Below are 7985 nucleotides of genomic sequence, written 5' to 3' on the forward strand. Positions count from 1 at the left end.
AAGCTAGCAGAGAGCAGATTTAGACTGGACATTAGGAGGAACTTCTTCACAGTTAGAGTGGCCAGGGTCTGGAATGGGCTCCCAAGGGAGGTGGTGCTCTCCCCTACCCTGGGGGTCTTCAAGAGGAGGTTGGATATGCATCTAGCTGGGGTCATCTAGACCCAGAAACTCTTTCCTGCCTATGCAGGGGGTCGGACTCGATGAGCTATTGAGGTCCCTTCCAACCCTAAGATCTATGAATCTATGAACATCTACGCAATACATGAATGCTGATCATGACACCAGAATAGCGCAAGGAATTGACATCCGGACACAGAATCAAAATTATTTATTTAAAAAAATGATGTTGGATCCACTTGAATTGAAAACTTTTGAGGGGCATCAACTTTTGGGCAGCATCAGGTCATATTTTTTTCCTTCTCCAGCCCTTTTTTAACAATGACGGATTAGTTTCACAAGGGAATTTACAGCCTAGGTAGTTGAGGGAGTTCTGCCTCCTCCATTCTTATGGCCCACTGATGTAAGGGCACTGTTCAGTGAGGATGTGGGAGGCTCAATTTCAAGGCCCCACTCAAAATCAGGGAGGGGATCTTAACCCCTATCTCCCACATCCCAGATGAGTACCTTAGCCCTGAAGCAGAAGGGAGAAGAAGGACTACCTTTTAGATTCTATGAATCATACATAGGTTTTCATGTGAATCTAGCCTGAAATAAATACATATTTGGAAATGCCAAAATTAATGATTTGTCTCTTTCTTTATCTTTGTGTTTTCATGAAAATGATTCACGTCTTAGTCCTGGGAAGATTTGTACTTATCTTTAGCCATGGCAGAGACTTGCGTCTGAGTCAGTGGGACTGCTTACAGTCCATAAGGTTAAGCATATGGGGAAAGTTTTGGGATGAACAAGGTCCCTGCCACTGACAGAAATTGCAAAGATGAGCAACATGCAATTTTCTGACGGAGGAGATGATCAAACATGCAATGTTAATATGCACAGACTTTTTTTTTATACTTTGGGGTTTTTTTAATTGGGTTTTTAATTACATAAATAAGTATTAACTTTCCAAATTGCCTTTTAGTCCCTTGTTCAAAGAATCCATCACTTAGCTATTAAGCCTCAGCTAATTATTTGTATTACTTAGGAGTTGTGGCACAAGTAGCTCTTGAAGATTTCGGTTTCTGACTGGCTGGCATTTCCGTGACAACTGTTCTCATGTTCTGAGTCATACGTACCTTCAATCTGTGGAAGTGAAGCTTGAAGATTTCAAAAAGCCCATTTTTTCAGCACCAGCAGAGCAGTTGTTTTCTGAGTATTTGCCAATATAGCTCTAGGTGCCCACTGCTTTAGCTAGAAGTGGATGAACTGCACCTGTGCAGACAACCTTATTGTCTTTGGGTGAGGGCAGTGGGGTTCAGGATACTTGGGGCTGTTACTCAACAGTGCTAATAAGTTTATATGAACCACCATGTGTAGGTGGCTTCTGGTTTAAATGGTGGCTTGCTTGGAGCAGCACAATATGAACAAGCATGCCACTGCCTGAGCTAGTAAGTTTGTCGCACAGGTATTGCATGAAAAGCATGTGCCTAAAAATTGTTTTAGCTGGTCATACTGGAGACAGGTCTCCATCCATATGATCTGAATCTTCAGAAGAAAATAGCAAATTCTAGGTGAGTCTTAAAGCGGCCTTATTTCATCATCGTTGGTAATCACTCAATTCAAGGATGATGTCTTCCATGGCTCATTGATGGGTCTTGAGGTGACTTAACAGTCCAATTCTTGAGCCATAGACTCATCTACAGAAGTTGCAGGCCTTTCCACAAGGGAGCATAGGTCATAGGCCAGGATTTCTCTCCTTTTCCTTCCTCTGCTCTCTGTTCTCTGCTTTAAAGGTGAAATGCTTTACCTCAAAATGGGCAGCTGCTTGGTTGAGGTTGCAGCACTACTGGAGCCAGTCAATAGCCAACTCCTCTCAAGTCTTGATGTTGCCACCCATTTTCTTGAGTTATGATCTTATTTAAATACTATGCAACTGCATCTAAAAGGGAAATATTTATGTTGGTCCTTCAGTTTTGTAGATGATCATCTTTATGAAAACAATTTTTTTTTCAACATTCAACTTGACTAAAAGCCAAGTTTTTAGGTATTGCAGAGAGCCAAGTCATGTTCATAAAAAGATCGTGCTCCCTTTAAAACTAGATCTGTGAGTACCGTTTTCTTTGTGTACCAGCACTCAGGATTTCAGGTCTACTAATATTTGGTGTTTTTCCTTATTCCCTAGACTCCTTCAATTATGAGATTAGCCCAGAGTCTCAGCTTCCTTTTCAGGTTTCTAACTCTCATGAGGGCAAATACAGGCTTTGAAAATTTATGTATAAAAGCTCTTCCATTGTTCTTTTTTTAAAAAACCTACAGATATTTTGAAGTGTGGCATTGGCAATACTGCTACATGTGCAGCTTTATCTGCTACCACATTACAAGTCCCTTCATGTACCCTGGCACATGTTACATTTATGGCATGATTAACTTGTGGAACATCTTTGGCTTGTTTGTATAGCACCATAAACTGAATTTGTGGCATGCCCCATTACCCTGATGCTGACAATCAGCTAATTGTCAGCAATGAACAGAAAAAGTGCCATATTGGGTCAGGCCAATGGTCAGTCTTGCCCAGTATTGTGTCTCTGACAGTAGCAGAAATGCATGTTATAGGGGAAGAGCACTGGATATCTCTAGAGTGATCTATCCCCATATTGCAGTCGTGTCCAACCTTTTTCCCCTGGTGCTGGATGGGCAGTGTCCAGTCTGTCCATGGGCCCAATTTGACTGGTGGTTCTCATCCAGCACCAGAGGCGGGTGCAGCAGTCACCATCCAGCTGTATAGAGTGAGGTAGAGGGGCAGCCTGACCCCAACCCAACCATGTGAGTGGAAGGGGCAATGGTCCAGCCCTGATCCAGATGTGGGGAGAGTAAGGGAAGAGGGTATGGCTTGGCCTCATGGGTGGAAGAGAGCACAGCCTGGCTGTGACTGATCATGCATGGCTTGGGGTTTGGCAATTCAGCTGGGGAAAGAGGCACAATATTAATAGGCACTGCCCCCCTTCTGCCAAATTTGCTGACCCATAGGCAGCCCCATGGGCCAGATGTGATGTCTCTGTGGGCCACATTTCACTCACAGGCTGGAACTTGAGCACACCTGCCCTATTCAATGCTCTCCCTGGCATCCACCACTATTAGTTTAGAGATGCTGGAGGAAACATCTCCAACCATTCTGTTCAATAGGAATTAATAACTCTATCTTCTGTGAATTTCATAGTTTTCATAGGCATTAGGGCTGGAAGGGACCTTGTGAGATCATTGGGTCCAGCCCCCGCCCAAGGGGCAAGAAGTCCTTCTGTCCCTTTTTGAACCTGGTATGTTTATCTGCCTTTACCACCTCCCATGGCAATGACTTCCGTAAGCGAACTATGTGTTGCATTAAAAGTGCTTTCTCTTGCTAGTTTTAAACCTGCCACCTACTGATTTCGGCAGGTTCCCCTTGGTTCTGGTATTCTGGGACTTGGTGAACAACAGTTCCCTGTTGACTTGGTTCATACCCTTCATGGTTTTATAGACCTCTCTTATAATGCCCTTCAGCCTTTTCCTTTCCAAACTGAAGAGTCCTAGTCTTTTTTACTCTTCTGGTATTGCAAGTGCTTCATGCCCCTGATCAATTTGGGTGCCCTTCTCTATACCTTTTCTAGTTCTACTACATTCCTTTTTGCAAGGTGGAGATCAGAACCGCACACAGTATTCAAGATGTGTGTGCACCATCAGTTTATACAATGGCACAATGTTTGCAGTTCTGTTTTCAATTCTTAATGAGGCTCAACATTTTATTGGCTTTTTTGGTCTCCACTGTACACTTATCTGATTTTTTAGAAAACTGTCTACAGCGAGTCCAAGGTCTCTTTCCTAAGTCAGAATGGTTAGTTCAGAACCCAGATGAGGTACATATAGATATATTTTTTCCCTAGGTGCACTACCTTGCACTTGTTGAGATTGAAGTTCATTTGCCATTTTTTTGCCCACTCACTTAGCTTGCTGAGGTCTTTCTTCAGCTTCTCTCCATCAGCTTGGGACTTGACTACCTGGAATAATTTGGTATCATTTGCAAACTTGAAGATTTCACTGTTTACCGGGAACTCAATAGTCCTGTGTGTGGACCCCTTCTGGAGCTGCCCTGGTCCTAATGGTGAAAAACAAATCCTGATTCTCTGCGGACAGCCTCAGTTGGATGCTGACATAGGCTGTCGGGCATGGCAGGATGAGTGCTGTTTGGTAGTGGGCATAAAATTCTTCAAACCACGATCATGCCATCATTTTAACATCTACCAGAGGCCTAGACAATTATTGCTGTCTCTTTTGATTGCCCTTCTGGAGCCAGATGCATATTTTTTAGGGGCTGCTATATCTCGCTACAGGCAGCTAGATGACCAATCTGTTTCTGGTCCTAAATTAAAATCTAGCATTTCTTCCTCAGTATGATTTACCAAGCATATAAACAAGAAGGAAATTAGTAATAATAAAAGGATGCAGTACAGAGCCAATAGGCAGAAATAGCATTAAAAGTTTTGAACTGTTATGGTTTCCCTAAAATTGTTTTCATCATAGAAGAATCAAGATGATTATTTGCACTGACTTTTAGGGGGAAAACTGATTTGATGTTTTTTCTTAATAACCAGTAACTCATATATGTTTCCTATCCAGCTGCATCTCGTCTTTGGGAGAGATGTTATTTGCTGAGGTGTATTGCTTGTAGATTGACTCATTACAAGATTTTATTTCACAGGTAAGAGATTAAATCAATATGCTTCCCACAAAACCACCTCTCTGCGCTGTGGGGCTGAACAAAATGATGAAGGGAAAATAAAACGAATGAAACCATTGCAAACATATGTAGAACAGTAGAAAACAACTTTGATTCCTGAATGGAGGTTGTATGTTTTATCTCAAGGCACATATCTGTTGTCAGCAGAGAATCTGAGCAGTCTTGTGGATTAGAGAGAGAGGGGCCAATTTTTCAAAGAAAAAATCCAAAGAAACTCTATTGTTCCCAATGTAGAAATAGCTATCCAACAAAAGAAAAGTATTAGCAACCGGGAAGAGCAGAGTGGAATGGGATGCACTCTCCAGCTTTCAATCCAGACAGACACTTGATATCTCCTGCAAAGCCTCCATGGAAGTACCTATATTCCTCCAATTACTTGATTGTACCCCATAATTTTTTTGCTAATATGAGCTGTTGTATGCACTGTTGCATGCTGCTTGTCAGTTGTCACATTCTCTTCCAGAGATCGCCATGTCTCAGTAGTCAGTGAAATCATCTCTCACTCTCGCTCTTCCTCCTGCTTTTGCTCTTACTCTTGCTCTCTCTTCTCACTAGTAATTTTCTGTCGTGCCTGTTCAGCACCCTCATCAAGTGTGCAGATGATACCAAGCTGGAGGGAGTAGTAGATACTCTGGAGGGTAGGGCTAGGATTCAGAGATGGAGACAAACTGGAGGACTGGACCAAAAGAAATCTCATGAGGTTCAACAAGGACATGTGCAAAGTCCTGCACTTAGGACAGAACAACCCCATGTACCAGTGCAGGCTGGGGGCAGACTGGCTGGGCAGCAGCTCAGCAGAAAAGGACCTGGGGGTGACAGTGGACAATAAGCTGAATATGAGCCAGCAAGTTCCAAGAAGGGTACTGGCATCCTGGGCTGCATTGGAAGGAGCATTGCCAGCGGATAGAGAGAAGTGATTATTCCCTTGTATTCAGCACTGGTGAGGCCACATCTGGAGTACTGTGTCCAGTTATGGCCCCCACTACAGAAAGGATGTGGGTAAATTGGAGAGAGTGCAGCAGAGGGTAACAAAAATGGTTCAGGGGCTGGGGTACATGACTTAGGAGGAGAGGCTGAGGGAACTGGGCTTATTTAGTCTGGAGAAGAGAAGACTGAGGGAACATTTAATAGCAGCCTTCATCTACCTGAAAGGGGGTTCAAAAGAGGATGGAGCTGGTCTGTTCTCAGTGGTGGCAGATGACAGAACAAGGAGCAATGGTCTCACATTGCAGCAGGGGAAGTCTAGGTTAGATATTAGGAAAAACTTTCTCATGAGGAGGATGAACAGGGACAGAAACAGGCTACTCAGAATGGTTGTGGCATCTCCATCCTTAGAGGTTTTTAAGAACCGGCTAGACAAACCTTTGGATGAGATGATCTAATGGGGGATGGTCCTGCTTGGAGAAGGGGGTTGGACTAGATGATGCGGTTAGGTCCCTTCCAAGCCTCATTTTCTATGATTCATTGATTGTATGATTCAAAACATAAATAGCAATAATCTTTCTCTTGGTAAGAAAAATAGTAGGGGTGGTGCTGTGTGTGTGTGTGTGTGTGTGTGTGTGTTGCAGAGGGAACAGATGAAGGTTTTCAGAAGCGACTTATTTTTAGTGCTGAGGCTAAAATGCTGAGCTTTGATACTGTTCAGTATTTCAAGCTGGGCAAGTCACCCAGGATCACTTGCGATGCCTTGAAACTTGCTCAGTGTCCTTTTAAGCTCCCACTCTAATAACTGCATTACTCCATTTTCCTAATTACACAGTAAGGCTTTATTAAAATAGCATATGGAAACTGAATCAATATTGCTTGTTATTTAATTATGCTGCTTGGATCCCCATAAAAAATCCCTTCCAATTCTTTGCCACTTACTGTCTTTGGATGCTGATGCATAGCAAGCCAAATTCAGAGCTAACACATTAGGATGTTATAACTTAAAAGTGCCCGTGAGTCAAAGAAAGACTAGAACATATGATTGAGGACTCTTTGGAGCAAGGCTTGTCTCCTACTTTGTGTACAGCTTCTACCACACTGAGAAGCTAGTTTTGGTCGTGGTCTGTAGATGCTTATCCTCTATAGGTTATTTTCTTGTATGCTTTAAGGTAAGAGTAGGTCTTGTGAAGGGCTGGAGGAATTGGCAGTAACCATATTGATAGAGATGGTGCTACATTTGCAACAGGTAGTGCAAAAGTTTAAAGTTAGTTGAAGGAACAGACAGATGATTGTCTCCTCTTCCTTGAGAAAGATCCCTGCCCCCTCCACTCAACAGTTAATATGTATGCTAGTAGGGGCTGATGGAGCAATCAATATACATTTTTACCAAAGCCCTCTGATCTCCACTTCCCTCCCCTGGGAGCCAAAGCACTCTCTGTTCAGAGCCTGTCTCTACTCTTTCCTTCAGTTGTTTTTGTAAAATGGAGTTTCTGAAAGTCAGGGTCAAATTATGGTATTTAAAGTTGTCCTTACTATTCTCACTCATATGGCCAGTATTGGTCTCAAGCACGTCATTTGTTTAATATCCTCACCCAGCCTATCACCAGGCCCCCCAGTTCCACCTGAGCATTGTTTTACATCACTTCACGATTCCTGTTTTTGAAATGCCACGTACACTCACAAGCAACTATCCCAGATCTGCTGAAATGCTCTCTCTCCCTCCTCTCCTATGTAAAAGCACTACAGCTCTGTAGGCCTCAGATTTAACTCTTGTTTTATTATCAGAGCTGATGTACTCTTGAAGCTGTAGTTATTGGGGTGGGTTGAGAGCAAGACCTTCTGGGAAGGAACAAGTAGCATACCATGATCATTAATAGAAACAGTAACCACTAATCTTCTTCCTGAAAAGGCAAACAAACATGAGATTTAAAACCTGCTTTAGTAAAATGGGTAGAAGCTGCATCTGTGGGCTGGTTCCAAGTGAGATATGTCTACAGGGCCCTAATCGTAGACAAGCCCTAAGCTCATATCTAACTATGGTCATATGGCTTTTTTTTGGTATTGTTTAAATAATTTCTTTCAACTAACCTAATAATATTTTCAATTTACTTTCCACAAAGAGAACCTTAAAGTGTCTTATAGATGTCAATACAGCGCTGCTTAAAGTTGGGAAGATGGTCTGGCATGG

Source organism: Alligator sinensis, unplaced genomic scaffold (genome assembly GCF_000455745.1).
Source record: "Alligator sinensis unplaced genomic scaffold, ASM45574v1 scaffold518_1, whole genome shotgun sequence".
In the NCBI taxonomy this organism is placed as follows: Eukaryota; Metazoa; Chordata; order Crocodylia; family Alligatoridae; genus Alligator; species Alligator sinensis.